The sequence below is a fragment of the Rhea americana genome, unplaced genomic scaffold (genome assembly GCF_003343005.1).
Source record: "Rhea americana isolate MKP2758 unplaced genomic scaffold, rheAme1 scaffold_3, whole genome shotgun sequence".
Lineage (NCBI taxonomy): Eukaryota > Metazoa > Chordata > Aves > Rheiformes > Rheidae > Rhea > Rhea americana.
The window spans coordinates 6769918-6789042 of NW_028186423.1; positions in this window are offsets into that span (position 1 = coordinate 6769918).

Consider the following 19125-nt stretch of genomic DNA (forward strand, 5'->3'; position numbering starts at 1 on the left):
TAGAGACCTCTCTCCCTTAAACTCCTACTTTTGCAGAACTATGTTTTTCTTATATCTTTTTCCATGTTGTTGTGTGTGAAGTTAAAGATTGTTACAACATGAAGTTTTTTACATCATAGTCACAATTTTCTTAACTTTTCTCCTCTCCCRCTCTTCATTTTTATGGAATTTTTCCATTCTGGCTTATCTCCTAAGATTTTACTTTGTACTTACAGAGAGATAAACTTTTCAGAACATCCTCCAGTAATTCATTAAGCTTAAAATATATCTCAAATATTTCTTTGTATGTTGTCCTGTCTCATAAAAAAAAAAGAAAAAAGAAAAGAAAAAAGAAACCCTCCAATGTTGCACCTTGTACCTGGTTCTGATTGATCACTCACTCTTGTCCACTGTACTGCAGAACTGCAAAACAACAAACTACAAAACTCTGTAGTTCTCCAAGAGGAAATAAAACCTTCCTATTTCTCAGTTATATATTTTGCAATCTAAAATTATCAAAAGATAATTCTTTGCTGTTCTGAAACATCTTGAATATTGATTACTAGAAAGTAGGATTTAATACAAATCTTGGCAGTGGACAAGCACTAACATACATTATTATTTTCCTACTTCTATATATATTTTAATTTCAAAATGTGCTTTTAGAAAGACAAATAATTTTTTCCAGGTATCTTCAAGTTCCTCACTAAAAGGAAGTTCATTTTTAACTCTAATARTAGTATCAATCATAATGTTTGATATGCTGCTAGTCACTTTGTCCATCTGCAATGCAGATGGCTTGTTATTGTCTGAGAGCTGCGCTCTAAGTACAACCATTTTTTTTAAGTCACAATTAACAAAATATTTTGGAATTGTCATCATCTTCACTGTCTATCAACACAGAGCAGCCCCAGGGTAAAGGGTCAAGCAGGCTGAGGTGCCCTTTAGACACCACTGCATTTTCAATATAGCTGATTCCATTTAAGCTATCAGAGTTGTCACAAAAACCTTTCGGAGCAAAGTTGCAAGTGTTTTGGTTACTCCATCTCATACTGCTGCCCACAAGAGGTGCAGTTTGCTAGAAGTCTGCTTAGCCCTGTGTTTGAAAGACTCATGTCAGCTCCACTCAGGATGCAGTCCTTAAAGGGCAGGAGATGACACCTAGGCAGCGTCATTTTTCTATTAATCTAAATCAGAAATTCAGCTTTTATGACAGATGTCATCCAAGCCCTCTGTAACTGACATATCTGGAATTGAAATGTTACAGAATGCTGGAGGCTTCACAGCTTTCCCAATTAGGATTAGGGTTTCTTTTTCACCAGTTATTTTACCATTAAGCAATACACTTCTGTGCTCTTTTGCCAATTTTCTATCATTGTTTTTGTCTGTTCCTGCACTGTGGATAAACCATTTCTACTGTAGTGGGAAGAAATCAGTCTTCCTATTTTTTCTCTGGGCTCGYTTTCTTCCATACCATCCAGTAAATAAAGACAATATATTCTGTCAAATATTCTTTAATRTGATCTTTAATGATTCCTGCTGCTCAGAATTATTTCCTGTGTCTCTAGTGATTGTGGTTATGTTTAGGACAAGTCTTTTTATATGTCCTAAAAATATGTCCTAAAAGGAGACATAAATAAAATTTGAAAATTCTAATTATCTTTTTTTTTTTTTTGAAATAAAAGTATAATCAGAATCCACCAGTCTTCACCTAAGACTTAAAACCCATTAAAAAAATATTTATTGTATATGTTACAATGACTTTTGGAAATCTCAATGCAGATGTCCAATCTGCAGTAGAAAAGAAATCCTGTTCAGATTGCACTCCTTGTAACCGTCATTGTATACTGCTATTCCATTCACACATTTCTTGCTCAACTTTCTTTTAACTCTTATCTACCTATCTACTCTATCTATTTACCAGCCTTAAAGAGCAAGAGGGCTTTTTCTCCATGGTTCTCTGAATGTTATTTGGGGCCTCAACTATCAACTACAATTATTTACTATATTCTCACTCATATTTTTTGAAGTGATAGCAGTTCATTTCCCTCTGCAATCCTTAGCTGTTGCTTTTTATTATTTGTAGCAGCTTTTTCTCAGTTTGTTTTAGTCTTTGATGTATACATAGCACCTATTCCTCTGTATCTGTCTCAGCGGGATATTATGAGATACATTTGTTTAGCATTAAGTAGCTTTAGTGCTCTTGGAAACTCTTACTGTGTAAAGGTATTAAGATGACTATATTGTTTCTTTTCTCATAAACTTACGTAGAAAATATATCTCCTGTTAAACTACTAAATTAAGTGGTTCTATTTGTTCTTTGATTGCCTATAATAACATAAAGAATTTAATTTACACAGCTATCTTTATCATCACATTGCTCATTTATGCGATTGCTTCTGCCTATCTCATTTTCTCTGTGATCAAGTTCTAAAATGAAATGAATTCTTCTTTGTCATAACTAAGAATTAAATATTCTACAAATTAAAGAATACTTTCAAATTTATTTTCCAAGAAAATATATGTTTTTGCACAGGATACTTTTATCAGCTAAGTAACAATCGGAAAATATGCTATATTTTTGATGAAGATAAATACATTTTGAATCTAGCTTAGATAAAGGACTCAACTGTAGAATAGCCAGTATATATGACAACAGTTTTCAATAACTTTAAACTGTCATTTTAATAACAACTTGACAATTTTGTGTGCCTTATTAATTAGAGAATGTTGTGAGTTCAGAAAAAAAGACCTTTATGTATAAAACATTTGAAAGATACATTTCTCCTTAAAAAAGTGCATAAATGTACAAAGTCATATTTTTAAGAAGGTCAAAAGACTTGTTTTAATTGTAAAAAATAATTTATCTTTTGAATGTCAAGAATTATTAATAGTCAAATTTTAGAGCTAAATGGCAAATTAATGCCTTCATAAATCAATAAAGAATCTGCTGTAAAACCAATCTTCATATGAATTTTTCTTACTCAACTTTYGGCAATCTATTTTAAACTTCTGATGATTTTGAGATATGCTCATTGTAAATAAATGAACAAGATTTTATATAATGGACCTGTTTTTCAATCATTTACTATACATCCATTTAAACATATAAATATACTTTTTTTCACACAAACAGATCCTGCCTAGTATAAAGCAAAAGACCTAACCTTGTATTTTCCCAAATGAATGCAATTTGTGTTAAATACCACCAAAATAACTTTATAACTGCTCTTCTAAATCCAGCGTTGAAATATGATGAAATCAAACCCTGCTTAACAATCCATTATGGCGTGCACACAGAACCTTGCACTGCAGATAATACTCTCAGAAATTCCTATTATCTAAATATAGTAGTTATTTATTTTTTGTCATTTCATATGTGAATTTCTTTTGGGGGAGACTGCAAGTATGATCAAATATCACATATCAGATGCTGAATAGTAGGAAAAGAAGCTGGTTAAAATTCTGCTGCTCTTTGCAGAAGAAAAAATGAATTAGTATATTTCAACCTTTCCAGTATTTTGTAGAAGCAATTATAGAATGCAAATATTTGTAAACCACATATATTTACAATCTTCAATATTACTTTCAAAACCAATGTTATATTTTTAAAAAATCAATATACTTTTCTTATTTGCAGTGTGCAGCTGCTCAAACAAAAGGAAATAAGAATCCAGAAKTATCATTTACTTCTTACAAACTGCTTTTTCATTTCTACCTGAAAATGAGCTTTAAGCAGTATTTCCAGATGAATTCAACACTTTTCATCTAACACTTTAAAGGGTTTATTTCTTTCCATGGTATACATTTATTTAAAGATGTAATAGTTCCAATTGGATGTTGTGCTGTTATATACAAATAAATATAAATAACTTGCTCATTTGCCACTGATTTTTATAAAGTTTTTAGGTTTATATCAGAAAAAAAAGTATGAGTACTCATACAAATATTTTAGAAAATATTATCAAATTGCTTTATTGAAATCGGCTTTGTACAACACATAAATTTTGCATAGTATAATAAAAATAAGGACCACAAACCTACATGTAGCCAAATATGATCAGTGAGCAGCTTTATGCTGTAGGCATGATCTCTATCAGCTGAGAATCAAGCCTGCCATCCTAATAAACTGACCATTTTGAAAGTGGCAGGGATAGGAGATTGTCTTTTTAAACAACAGCAAAATCCAAGGATCATACATTTGGCCAATAAAAGTCTTCTGAGAGCATGAGCTCTTCCACTATGGAGTGTATTGTGAGTGAGAGACATCATGTCCGGGGAGAGAGGAAAAGTTTTTTTACTAACTTATAATTTTGTARATATCTTCTACTCTAGAGATTGTGAAGTTTCTCACTAATTGTAATCATGTTCGCCGGTGCTTTGTTTCATCTTTACTCGGATCCTACTTTTTAGGTCATCCCACTTCACTTCTTGCTTAATCATATGTATCCCAAATAGCATTATTTTATAGACCAGTAGGTTGATGGTTCCCTGATAGAGATCAGAAAGTAGTTTGTGTCAGGATTTGCACAATGTGAATAAAAATGACTCTTTCCAACTATGATAGTCGGAAGTATGCTAAGATGTGTCGACAAGTGCCCTCATATATCAAGTCAAGCTCTTGCCTCAAAGGGGCAGCTATGTCCCAAATTACACTTATTATAATCTTATACCACACTAAAAAAAGCAGCATCTTATTATAATTTGATATTAACAGGCAATGACTTAGAGGTGAAGAAAATGACATGAAAGCTTGAGCTGATCAACACTCTGGTCTTCATTTGCCATGACATGGCCTAGAGTCTGCTTTCTATAACAAGATCGATGGATTGCCCACATTGCTTTCAGGAAAATGATGAACAATGTTTCCTAAAATAATAATAAAAAAAAGAATGGCAAAGATGTCTCCATGAAGGATCAGTGATAGGTATTGTCTTGTTGAGGCAATGCAGTACATGTACACATATTCTGCTAATCTTCTCTTTGTACAGGGCCAGAGTTTTGCTGATCTTTGCACACAACCACAACAGAGTGCATTGCTGTTCAGAAAACATGTTAATATAGTCTGGCCTCTGTCCCGGAGACAGACATAGTCAAAACCAGGAAGTTTTGACTTCTTATTTTCCTCACAACCCATGTCATCTTTGTTCTGGGGCTTTCTGCTGTAGACTCCATAAGAGCTCCCTTGTCCATTCATCCAACCCTAAAAATCTCTATTTGCACTTAAGGCACATTATTTCAACATACAGATAATCCATTTCTCAAGTAAAATCTAGCTTGAGGCTCAGTGATCTTACTGCCCCTGGGGTAGTAATTATGACATCCATCCCTTCTTTTTAAATTTATTTTACAGATGACTGACTGAGAGCATGCGCTACACTAATCTTTGGGGTCCATAGCTAATTCAAATGTCTTTGTGGGCCACCATTACTGAGAAGGGTCACACAAGCCACAGCAGCAGGAGATAGATGGCTTCAGCTGCGATGTTAACTGCCCATTGCAAAATGATGGCTAAGGATGCATATAATGCATAGCATCTTGTAAAGGCTATAGAGTGAGGCRAACAAGTAGGAAATGTAGAGCCTGCAAAGAAGACCTGCCCTAAGGAAACACAGAGCTGTGGGACAGCTATTGCAACATAATACACAGAGATGAAAACAAATGCTCAAAAAGTGGTATGGAAGATAGGCTACAAAGTTTAGTGTGGTCCAGTAACTCTCACGGACGAAATAGGTGGAAGCAGGGAACATACACCATGCCACAAATAGGGCAGTGCTGTTGCTTTCCCTTCCTRCATCTAGTTTCAGTAGTTACAATGATTCATGTTCTCAAAAGAGTAGTGTAATTAACAAGTATATAGCAAGCGTATAGCAAGTAATTCATTTATTATATATCATATACTGTATTTATACAATAAATAAAGTAGGGCATGTTTCCCTTAATGATCCAGAAGCAAGGAAAATCTCCTAGCAATTTTAATTCTTATCACTCAAAGCATAATTCAGAGATTCCCCCTATCCTGGACATTTTCCGTATTCTTCAATAACTTTCAAGCTTGAAAATACAAGGCTCTAGAAATTTATTGGACTGATTTAGGAATATTTATTTTAACTTGAATATAGAACTTCCACTAGCTCAGCGTTTGACCTGTTTTGACCAACATCTGCTGTTTCATTGCATATTTCTTCAATGTTACCAAAAACGTGTACTGCAACACATAAATATTTGGCATAAGCTTGCTGAAGTCTGACTGTTATGTTTCTGTTTTATGACAGAAAAAGTAAGGAATTAGTATCTCTCTAAAGAATGTTCTATATTCTATATTTGTATTCTATATTTCTATTTCCATATTTTTTCTAAAGAAAAAAATATTTCAAATACCCTTTTCTTTACAGAAAGGTTAAGAACACCTCCCCTCCCCCCACCCCCCCAAAAAAAAATCTTTTCTATATATTTCATAGCATAGGCATTACATATTGTTTAAGCAGTGACCTTCACAGACAGGACAGTTCTTTCTCTCTTTTTTTTCCTTCTCTTTTTGAAAGATGAAGGGTGGGGTGATTCAGATAACCTTCATTCACAGCTAGTTAACTAAGTATTGGATTTTATAAAGAAATTAAGACACCAGGCATTTGGATTAGTAGTGTTTGCCATCATTCATACTCAATAATTGAGGTCACAGGGATTATAAACTCTAATGTGTCAAATTGAATTCACCAGCAACACATCTAAAATCCTTTAATTATCTGCTTTGGGGGCAATGGATTAACTAGAGCCTGTCAGTAACAAACAGACATCCTGTTTACTTTTTCTTTCTTTCTTTCTTTTTCTCTTTATATATATATATATGTATGTATGTATATATAGACTACGGGCAGTTCTTTAGCTAATGAATATAAAAACAAAATCTAAATCAAATCATCTCTATTCCTTAAAAAGTTTTATGTTAGCACTGATATTTCCATCTTGTGTTACATACTGTATAACAAGTGGAGTAAAGCACAGATCTTTCTCACTTTCAACCATCAATTTATTAGAGATACTTACTTAAGATGTTGTTAGGTCATAAAGTAGTAGCTAAAAAAAAAGATTTACTAAGAAAGATAGATAAATTATTTTACTATCTATTTCACTTCCTTCTTATATGATTATTATCTTTCATACAGTTTTTTCTCTTATCTTGTGTCTGTTGCTAGAAGATAGTCAGAAATGTTATTTTCCTCATTTTCCTTTCATTAKATGTTTCACATCCATGTTTACTAATGAAATGCAGTGTTTTTACTCATTGATTAAAGAGCTCTTTGATGATAACTCCTGCAACTGTGGTGAATATTTAGTACACCAATAGGTAACATACTTTATGGGAATAGTGCTTGTGAAAGAGTAAGGAATGTCTGTGACTCAGTGGCAGGTATTCATCTGACCAGAATCAGACATTCACAATGCTGATGTCTGCRTCTGAGATAATAACTTAAACTCCTTTCATAGCTAATGGAAAGAACAGTTGCTTCCAAGGGATGATTCATCTCATCCTGAAGCAAACACCTGAAAAGGTCAGGTGAATGAAACCCTGAAATTGGTTGTTTCTCTTTACAGGTTATAAAGAGAACTGAGTGATTAGCTGGCATGTTGGTATTTTTATTGTAGACTGTTTTAAGGTGGATGAGAGGAATCCTTTCTTTCAGCTTGCTCACTAGCTCAGAGCAACTGATTCAAGTTTCCAAAGCTGCAGTGCAAAGAAACAAAGAAAAAGTGTCCGAATGGAGGCAGTGGGAATATTGTGAGGTGAGGCCATTGATAACTCTGGGGTAGTGGGGACCAAAGGTGGAAGAAGGAAAGATAAATGCCAATGGCAGACAACTGATATTCGTTAAAAAATGTTACAGACCTTCAAGGTCCTCAGTGAAGTTCTGTTCTTTTGTCTCTTCTTCCCCCCCCCCGCCCCACCTCTTTTTTTTCTTTCTTTTTTTTTTCCCCAGAGCATTTTGGGGCTTATTATGTTTCTTTCTCTCCTCACTTCACAGTGGAAAGGAATATATATAATCCATAATTCTACCTGTCCTTACAGAAAAGCCTTTAAAACAATAAAAGACTTGCATTTTGGTAACTATTTCATCATTCATGAAAGAAGAAAATGTAAATAAGTATGTAAGTTGAGTAAATCATTTTCTTGTTGCCAAAGTAAATCCATTGTAATATTGCAATTGCTGTGTTTTATGTATACTGTTGTCCGGTGTTTCAAATACTTCAGTAAAATGCACTAACTTAACATAATGATAGATGAAGGATTTTCCTTTCTTACAGTRATTTGACATTGGTTTGCTGTAGCAATAACTGCTTCATTATTTAATGAAAAACAATGTCACATTTCAGTGGCAAAGCTTAATCTTCTSAAGACTTTATTACACAATTGAAAGGATTGATTACTGTTGATTGGATTTTGTCTAAGGACATAGTTACTTCCACATATCCCTGAATTTAACAGCCATTTTTTTTCAAGCTCAGGAAAACATAGATACCTTTGTGCATCCTTTATATAAGGCTTTCTGAAGTTTGGGGGGAAACATACAGAAAAGGTGATTCTTTTTTAGTTATCATTACACAAGCCTGWTACTCCTATTCTTATTGGATACAAATGCAAATAGGCTATTGAAATCACATTTTTCCCCAAATCTTCAGGTAGGTTTGTATTTAGTATGTAATAGGCTTGTGTATTAGGTTTGCTGCTTCTCTCACTGCAGCTGTAAACACCCTAAGCTCTTTGCAGCTTTTCCTCAGTAATTCCTATTACCACCAAGCAGAAGGTGACAATSGGTAAGGAAGGTGCCCTCTTTCAATGGAAGTAGAGTCCTATTCTCCCTATGTCCCTACTTGGATCGGGGTCAGCTTGATTCTTTGTATCTCTGCTCCAGCTTTTGGAGATTATTCTTCCTTTTGCCAATTACTCTTGCTTTCCCATGGGGGGGGGGGGAAGGGGAAGTTTCTTTCTTGATAAAACAAGAGATTTGGGGTTTTTCTGTTTTTTGGGTTTTTTGTTTGTTTTTTTTGTTTTGTTTTGTTTTGTTAGACATGGAAGCGTTGTATTGGCATTGTCTGTATCCAACATATGGCTTATTCACCAGACAATTTTAATTATACTTTGACTCTAACACTAGAATGGAAATTCAGTTTTGTAAACATGTACAGTTCAGTTGTGAAACACCCTTAATGTCTGTGAAATAGCAAAACTACTTCCCTTAGTTGTAATCAATGTGGAACAGGAGGTCCAAAAGCRAGAGTAGATACTGCTGGATCACAGCATGGCCTGCAATGAGTGTGAGGCCAAACGGGTCCTGTCAAGGAGCTGAGTCCATCAGCACCAACCATTGCACCCTTAAGAAGACAGGGACTGTAAAAAACAGAGTTGGCAAATTAGAACTATATGGAGGCTATAGGGTTTGTTTCCTTCAAATAACAAATATTGATTATGTCCATCCTCTTTATATGCTATAATGTATTGTTAATTTCTCGTTTAAAGCTTGGTGAACAAGTCTTGACAAAGATGCTTTTCTCCTTCTAGTAGTTCTGTGTGAAATTTTTTAACCTCTTGACAAAKTATACTCCTCTTAGAGACATATATATATGTGTGTGTGTATGTATATATAGGTATGTATATATAAATACATATAAATACATATGTGTGTGTGTGTGTGTGTATATATATATGTATATATATACACACACACACATATCCTGGAGTGGTCAGTCATTTTTAATGAAATCCCATTGACTTTAGTAGAGTTATATGAGAGTTTAAATTAACTGTGAGAATATACTGTACTTATGTGAATCATTAAAATTCTATAAAAATAATGTACTGCGTCATATTGCTGTTGAAAAGTCCTTGTTAAAAATAAAAAATATTTTGTTGTGTTTTATTGTATTCTTATCTCTACCACATTATCAAAATCYAATGTTCTGTATACTTCTGCTAGATGTCTTGCTATTACTTGAGACAGTAAACTTTTAAAGGGCCCCCGTATGGATTTAGACTACCCTATTTTCTTTTGTATTGTTTGCAGATTATTTTTRTTTATTAATAAACTGAACAACTAATTTTTATGTTAACTTAATCTCAAATAATTGCTATCGCAGAGAGTAGCAAGCATGAGAATTCTCACTTAGGAACAGATATATCTTGCAGTTGCTGATAAACCATATAGGCTTCTATTAGGATCAATATATAAYAAATACAGCTATTTAATTATTTTATAATTATGTGTAATTATATGTCTTGAATATGTTTAGATTAGAATGCTGAAGAAGATATTGAGCATATAGAGGTTAATTAYGTTCATCTATATTAACTATGCACAGCATGTTATCTAATTTTAAATGCAAATTAGTAAGAGATAACATAAAATACATTTTAATTTCAAGATTGTGAAGTAATAATGATATACTTACTGCAAATGGACTTTTAAAATTAAAATTACATTATTAACGATTACATCCATCTATTTTAATACTCTGAACTGACAATTTATATATGAGGTTTGCAAGCAATTTTTTTGATGCAGTATGATTGTAATCTTTTTTTCAGATCAATTTATTACAAGGAAAAATAGCGTTGTGTGAAGCAAAGAGCAACGACATTAATAAGCAGGTTATTTTTAGCTTTTGAGGATAATGAACATCTGGACTATCATATTGTAGYAGTGTCAGAAGTATCATGATTTGTATGTTTGTCAGTGTTTTCCACTTCATTCCCCATTTTTCTGTTACAGAAAACTTAAGACAAATGTTATGGCCAATCACAATTTTTCATCCATGAATAAGATGCACTTGGAATAGGAGAGGGGACAACTGTTAACATGATTTAATGCTACATCGGTATCGGTCTTGATTTATCTCACCATTTTCCTATCTAGAAAGCAGTTAATAGTCATAATAGCAAGAAATCTACACTCAGATACCTATATGTGAATCAGAGTAAATGATATATAACTTAATAATGCTTGACTGCACATCTTCTGATCTTTCTACTTCAGGTAAACTCTTTCCTAGCCATTTACACCAATGWTACAGATGCACTTCACAGCATGATAATGCAAAGTGGGTAAAGTTTCGCTTCRGTTGCCAGTATTCCTAGTGTTTCCTCCAGACAACCTCCGTTAAGAACAAACACCAAAAGACCTGTACAGGGGAGGGGAAGTAGCATACATTCCTGCTACTTTAAAATAATTTAGTTTGCAAGGCAAGAATACAAGAGTTACAAAATTCCCAGTTGCTTAGATGTTCTAGAAATCATTTATATCTTCATTGTGGGSTAACGATTTCAGGAAAAAATCATGCTCAGTCGATCTGGTCTTGGCTATAATATGAACTATGAGGAATAAATTTGGGGATAATTTCATTCCACACACTAATTAGTCTCAACTGAGCAAGTATGTATTAAAAGCTTCAAGCTTAGGTAAATAGAGAGCTTATTGTTTTTATTAAAGAGTAAATATATTTCCTTGAAGTATTAGCAAGCYCTCAGACAAATGTTACACCTGTGCTTTTGTAGCATGGACCTTTTAACAAGAAAGATAATAATGCTATCTTGAAAACACTGGAATGATAATAAGTGTTTCCTTCATGTCATTGTGGAACCAATTGAATGGTTTCAGATGAAAAACTTCAAAAAACTCAGACCACTGCATAATTCGGAATCAGCGTAGAATACAGCTGGAAAACTTATAGCACAAAAATGCTAGAAGCAGCTGAAAATAAATTTGTAATACAAAGTGTCAGGCATTCCTAATTGCCATTAGGTCTAGTACATGGTACTAGACCTCGAGTTAACATTTGCTCTTTTGGAACTAGTTGATTCTTTTGCAGCAGCGATGCTTGAAAAGGTACTTCCAGATAGATATATTTACTTAATAAACAGGAAAAAWTATTCTGTGGCTGCTAAGATCTCCTCTTGGTTGAGCTCCGTGCTATGCAAAGAAGAATTTACAAGGTGGCTTTGTATATGTTTCTAATAAACTACCAATTTTACTGTGGTAAGATTGTTACYACAGATTCAAAACTATAGCTTTATAACCACTTGACAATGTTGTTTAAGGAAAGTAGGAATCTACTGGCTAGAACATTAACAAATTTCACAGCTGTGTGGCACCCATTCTTCTAAGCATCAACCACTGTTATTGGCTTTGTTACTTCAATACTTTTCTATTATYGTCTGTATTATTGATATTTGGACTTAGATAATCATATTTCATTTGTAAGTCCTTTTCCATGTTTTTCACAATTTTTCTTAAGAGAGACTGGTTTCCTAGAAGGATCATAAATATTAAATRAGAGCTTACTATCTTCATTTGATTGGGGACAAGCATTTAGAAATGGTTGCTGGCATCAGCTACTCAGGCCATTCAAAAAGAGATTTTCTTTTAATAGAAGAACAAGTCAGATCAATATTTCAGCTTATTCAATGGACCTTTCATGAGAAAAGTCCTCAGAAGTGATATTTGAGGCTATGTAAATTTTGCTAGCCACAATGGTTTTCCATTTTTGAGAGAATAGGGTGATTTTACAGACAAAAATCTCATGAAAATGACATGGAAAACTTGAATCAAAAAAATCTAAAACTTAAAGAGCTCCAAAAGTTCAAAATGCAGTTATRGTTTTAACAAAAGAGTGTGAGTATATATATATGTATATATATAATTAATAGAAACCAGGTACTTTGTAGAACTTGGCTAAAATTGCAGTAAATGATGCATTTTTTAGCAGAGGAATGGGTAGATTGGATCTTAGAAATAGCCTAGCTGGTCTAATATCTAATCTCCTGTTCTCCTGTACACCCATCTAATATCCTGTTTCTGTTTATGTCYGGTACTGATACCAGCCATATTTCACAGAAATAGACTTCATTAACTGTCAGTCGAGGATGATTCATTCTTTCTGCTCTATATTTCTCTCAGCTTCAAAATATATCTCAGAATGTATGGTTTTGTRGTATTTATTTAAAGAAAAACAATCTTTAAAGGTATGATCACTATTACCAAAGCCTATTAATATTGAGATAAACAAGTCAGTAATATTTCACAAAAGCACTGAATGGCTGAAATGAGCAGGGGCCTCTGGAGATCATCTAGTCCAACCCAGAAGTCTCAGAAGTCTTCCCTAATCTGTATTCATTCAAAGAAAACTGAGCTACTAAATGATAGACTAAATTAAGTTGTGGAGAATGAATGAAGGAGCAAAACAGACAATATTTTGTCCTGTTCCTGTGTTGCCATGCTCCAGGCATGGGAAGGGGGGAGTAAAATAGTCTGTATAAAACTGATCATAAAACTGCCTCTACACATGCTCTCTGGAGATTTGTCTCCCTGGTAGTAGGTCAATTAAAGACATGTTGCAGCTACTAAGCTGATCGTTTTTCAGACTATACTTTGTAACATGTGTCATTGACTTYAATAGTAAACATTCTGATGAAGGACTAAAAAGGAACTAAGCAAATAGAAAAAAACCCGCTATTTTTGCACTTTCAGTGCACAAACCATACCGTCAGGTTATTTGTCAAGTAGACATCTTTCTAAATGCAGTGTCATTTGGTATCTCTCCAGCTTATCAAGGATGCCATGACATTACCTAAGCATTAAACCTTTGCGGTTAATTTACCCTTGCAAGAAGGTTTATAAGGTAGATATTCATCTGCAAGGTCTTTGTCAAGTTAAGGGCACATTTTAAAAGAGCTGATACAGAAAGGTGACCTAGACTGAGCAACAGCACCATAACAATATAAACAGTATCTGCAAGGTATTAGAGCTGACATATGCTTGGCTTATGTCAACTTATGCTTACTCAGTCAGTTCTGAAAATCCAAATGTTTGAGATAAGCCTCTTCACACAAACTAGAATTAAATATATGTATTTCAAGTCTGCTTTTTTGAGCTGAGTCAGTTAAAAGTGCTGAGTACTGCAAAGCACTGTAGTCAGACATTACATTTATGATTTTGTGCTTAGATAGGAGCAATTTGCTTAAAGATTTGGGGAGAGGAAGATTAGAAATACCATGCAAGACTAAGCTCCCTSTGTTTCTGAACATTATTTAAATGTGATCTCAAGATTTTTATTTTTCTTTAACTGAAAAAAGAATACTGTTAAAGGATCCYAAGCTGAAAAAATGCAGATATTGATGCATAATTTTAGCATTAAGTCAGAGAAAGCAAAAATCAATTTCCAAAGACTCTTCATCAGCTTATTATTTTATACATGTGTTGTTTACATTACTCTGGCATGCTTCTGGATGAAAGTGGCACATAGCCATCCACAACAGCATTCCAGTCATGTGAGCTATCCCACCATGTCTCTGTGGTTACAATGAGATCATGGCCCTGCAACTGCACACAGATTTCCAATTCCTTCTGTTTATTCCACATGCTGCATGCATTAGGGTACAGGCATTTCAGAGAGGTAGCTGTGTGTGCAGGTTTCCCAGGAGGGGTGCAGGAGGATCTCCTATAGCCATGTCTCATAAGCACTTCCCCAGCTGCATGGACCTGCTGGAGGCATCTCAACTTGAGTCACATTTTGTTGACTATCCTGTCTCTATAACTCTCCTCTTCCCCTGTCTTTCCTAATTTAAAGCCCTCTTTACAGGCTGGCCAACCTGTTTGCAAAGACACGTGCCCCACTTAGTGAGGTGGATCCCATCTTTCCCCACCAGTTGTCAATCTTCAAACAATGTCCCATGGTCATAGAAAACAAAACCCTGTTGCTGCAGTGGTGCAGCCAGTTGTTAACTTGGAAAATTCATCTCCTCCTCATCCCATCCTTCCCCCTCCCTGACAGGATTGAGGAGAAAATCACCCGGACTCCCAGACCCTTGACCACCATCCCCAGAGCTCTGAAATCATGTCTGATGTTTCCCAGTTTGCTGTTAGTATTATCAGCACACACATGGAAGAGCAGTAGAAGGTAATAGTCTGATGAACGGGCAAACCTTGTCAGTGTTTTGATAACATCCCATATCYAAGCCCCTGGCAGGCAGCAAACCTCTCTAGACAAGAGGTCAGGTCAGCAGATAGCTGCCTCTGTCCACTGCAGTCAGAAGTCACCCAAAACTTGCTGCTTCTTCCACGTGTTCCCACAAGGCAAAGGGTCTGTCAGCCCAGTTGCTTCCCTTGAAGCCATGCCCATGCCCATCTCCTCCTCCTGTTCCTCAGCTGCAAGTTTTCAGGAAGAGTAATGCCCTTTCTCCTCATACGAGAAGTGACAAGTTTCCAGCCTTAAACACTTCAGGCTTATTTTGTATGAGGCCCAGGTTAGAAGTAGTTACTAGTTAGAGTGCTGCATCAAAACAGAACCAGTTACAGGCAGATTAAAACAGAACAGTTCATTCTGGTTTATTTGTTTAGACGAATATCTCATTTAAGAAGTACAAATACTTAAAAAAAAAAAGAAAAATCAATTAGATAAAATGACACCCAGTTTAAAATTTATCCTATAATCTGAGTTATTGAAGCAATTTCTGTGGGATGGCCTGTTAAAAAGCAGCTCTGAAGGGAAGGATCTGAGTCCTGGTGGACAACAAGTCGACCATGAGCCAGCAATGCGCCCATATAGCCAAGAAGGCCAGTGGTCTCCTGGGGTGCATTAGGAAAAGTGTTGCCAGCAGGTCGAGGGAGGTGATGCTGCCCCTCTCCTCAGCCCTGCTGAGGCCTCACCTCGAGTACTGTGTCCAGTTCCGGGCTCCCCAGGACAAGACAGACATAGAGCTTCTGGAGAGAGTCCAGCGTAGGGCTACAAAGATGGTCAGAGGGCTGGAGCACCTGCCCTACGAGGAACGGCTGCGAGAGCTGGGCCTCTTCAGCCTGGGGAAGAGRAGACTGAGGGGGGATCTGATCAATGTGTGCAAGTACCTGAAGGGAGGGTGTCAAGGGGACGGGGACAAACTCTTTTCAGTTGTCCCGTGTGACAGGACAAGAGGCAATGGGCAGAAATTGAAGCACAGGAAGTTCYGCCTGAGCGTGAGGGGGAATTTCTTCCCTGTGAGAGTGATGGAGCACTGGCACAGGTTGCCCAGAGAGGCTGTGGAGTCTCCTTCTCTGGAGATCTTCAAAACCCACTTGGATGCAGTGCTGTGAAATGTTCTCTAGGTGACCCTGCTTGAGCAGGGAGGTGGGACTACAGGATCTCCAGCGATCCCTTCCAACCTTGACCAKTCTGTGACTATTATTCTGTGATTCCTATGATGTGGGAAAAGGTGAACTAGTGGTTCGTATATGACAATCAATGATAATTTATTTATTTTAGCTCAGACTTTTAACATTTTAATGCTTCAATTTGTTAGTACTTCTAATAGATTTAGACAGTGAAGCATGAATAATATCTCTCTTGACTAATGAAGACTGTTGCATTTCATGTTTAGATTTGCTGATATTTTGAAAAGTATCACATGGTAGTTTTTTCCTCTGTGAAGATTCTAACAGAGATATTCACTCATACACTCCTATTTGGAAGTTGATTTTCACAAAAATTGTTGAAAATCTGAAAAATGTGTATATTTGAAATCTGTCAAATAATGGTTTCATAATGAAAATAAATACAGGGACTATTAGCAGGGATAGAAGGAAAAACTTACTGTGATAATTTAAGTATCATTTTCACAGAATTCCAGATAAGCATTTGAAACAAGACAGACTAATAGTAGTACTACACTGTAGGACCACTGAATAGACTTTAAGATGTACATTGCATGGTAAGGGAATATATGCTAATCTAGAGCATGAACTCAGGTCATAGTTGGCTAACACTTATTTTCCTTCTTTTATGATTCTATGGAGGTTGAACTTATAAGGGGGGCAGACAGATATTCTTTTGATTCTTGTAAATCTTCTAATGGGAAATCTCAGAGTCTGTCTCAGAAGGGTTTGTGTTCTTTGCACGTCTCCACTGCAGACCAAACTGGCTATAAATGAATTGTTCCAAGAATGCAAAGCAAATTAGCTGTTTCCTCAGAGAGTAATTGTGCCACAGTTCAGTGCAGCTTAATGCCCTCATCTGAGAACAAGAGTTGATACAGGGTGTGATGGATGGTAGAGCCTGTTTGTTCATGATTCTTCTGATGGGTCTTATATTTTCCCTAATGAAAGTGAGACTAGGCAGTAGAGTATCACCTTGTCTTACCTACTGCAGTCCAGGTCAGGACGATAGCCATCTAAAGAAAAAATAATATTGTACCTTTACTCAGATGCTTGAAGAAACCTCTGAATAGTAGAGTGAATAAGCAGTCAGTGGCAGGGAAAGGCAATGTGTGTAACAGGAGCAGAGAATGGGCGAAAAAAAAAAAAGGATATTGGACTAGCTTGAAACAGGCACAATCAAGTCCCAAAGGCAAAGCTCTGAGGGATTTCTTCAACTCAACAGGGGTTGATAACTCAACAGCAGTCCCCTCCAGGGACAGGAAGGCTGGCAGTGCCCTCAGGTGTCCTGACACTTCCAAAAATTTGTAGCTTTATGGATTTAATGCCTTAACACCGGAAATCTTGGGCAAATAAGTCTTTGGAATGTACATGGAGACTGAGGAGTTAGAAAATGCCAGGAAATGCTGGATGTGAGAGTCTTGATTTCATAAGTAGATATACTGACTTCATGAGTAGACATGACCTTCTGACATACTGAATTTCACTGAAATACTGATTAGCAAATAGGCATGATATTAAGTGAATGAGTACTAGCTAGCTAACTCCTAACTCTATACATTGTATATTCATGCCTTTGCAGAGTCATATATTCTTAGAGTTCTACGAAGATATTTTTTAATGATGATAATTACACTGCCACTGATTGCAATGTAGCTAGAAGCTAAAGTAAATAGTCTTACTTTTGAGAGAGTTAACAAGACATAATGAGTGATTTAAATTAAATACTCCCACAGTTATTGCAGGTCTACAGTAAATATCTAGTGGGTTTGTTAGAAACAATGATAACTTGTTTTTCTTTCTATTTAGCAAGCTTTCATTTGTGTTATTCACTTTTCTCTAATTTTCTCAAGGTCAACTATGTTGAAATCAGGCTTTTATTCAAGACGTCTCAGAAGGATGAAAGAATCATTTAATTTGTAAGCTTCCATCATACAGTATAAATATTGCATTTTTTAAATCCAGAACTGCAAAACAAAACTCTGTGAAGTGGGCAACATGGATAAAGGTTTCCAGTTTACCTTATTCTGACTAGTCTATTCTGGCTCAGTGATAAATACTAAAGGAAAGAGGAGATTTCCTTTCCCTTGTAAGCAGCTACTTATGTTCAGGCTTGTGTATTTGTGTGTGTGCGTGTGTGTGTTTGGGGAGGGCTGTCTGAAGTACCAGACAGGGAAAACTGGAAATGAAAGAAGCAGCTTTGAAGACCCTCAAAGGATCAGGAGCCTGTCTGCAATTAGAAAAGACCAAAGACAAACCTCAGAGGTAACAGAAAAGAAACTGTCCTACAAACCCAGACAGGGAATTCTGAGAAGTTTGCTCAGTCCAGCAAGCTACTGAAAACTGTTAGACAAGGAAGAACTAGAAGAAAAAGCATTGCAAAGTCATTATAATGACACAGTGGGAAAAGTAAATCTCCATACTTAATGCCTTCAGCCAAAGAGGTTTTTTCCTATTTATTTCACTCTCTTTTATGCTTTTTGTTTACTAAAAAAAATAATAACTGTAGGGACTGAAAGTATTTGGAGTCTTTTGTTCTCAATTCAGGAAAACAGAGTTTGTGGGTGTCTTTGAGAGAGAGAGAGAGAAGGAGTTCCATCTCGAGGCCTGAGACCAGTTCAGTGTCTTGTAATATTCACAATCATATAAACATCAGTATCCTATATATATTTTACTTTTTGAGATGTATTACTCCTAAGGATTTATGATTGTTGACTCAGAGGTTGAATATTTATTTGTATATGTACCCTTTCAAATGTACAATTCACACAGCAAATAATCTGTATTTCCTTAAGATTCTGTGTCTGGAAATGCATTTTAACACAGCTGATACAGAAGAAAACACACGTAAAATCACAAAGGCTACAGGTATAAAGGGAAGATGGTTATGAGTAACATAAGGAAGCTGCTGGGAAAGTAATAGTATTTTGTGCAGAACTGGAGGTAGAACTCTACTGGAGGAAAGAGTTCT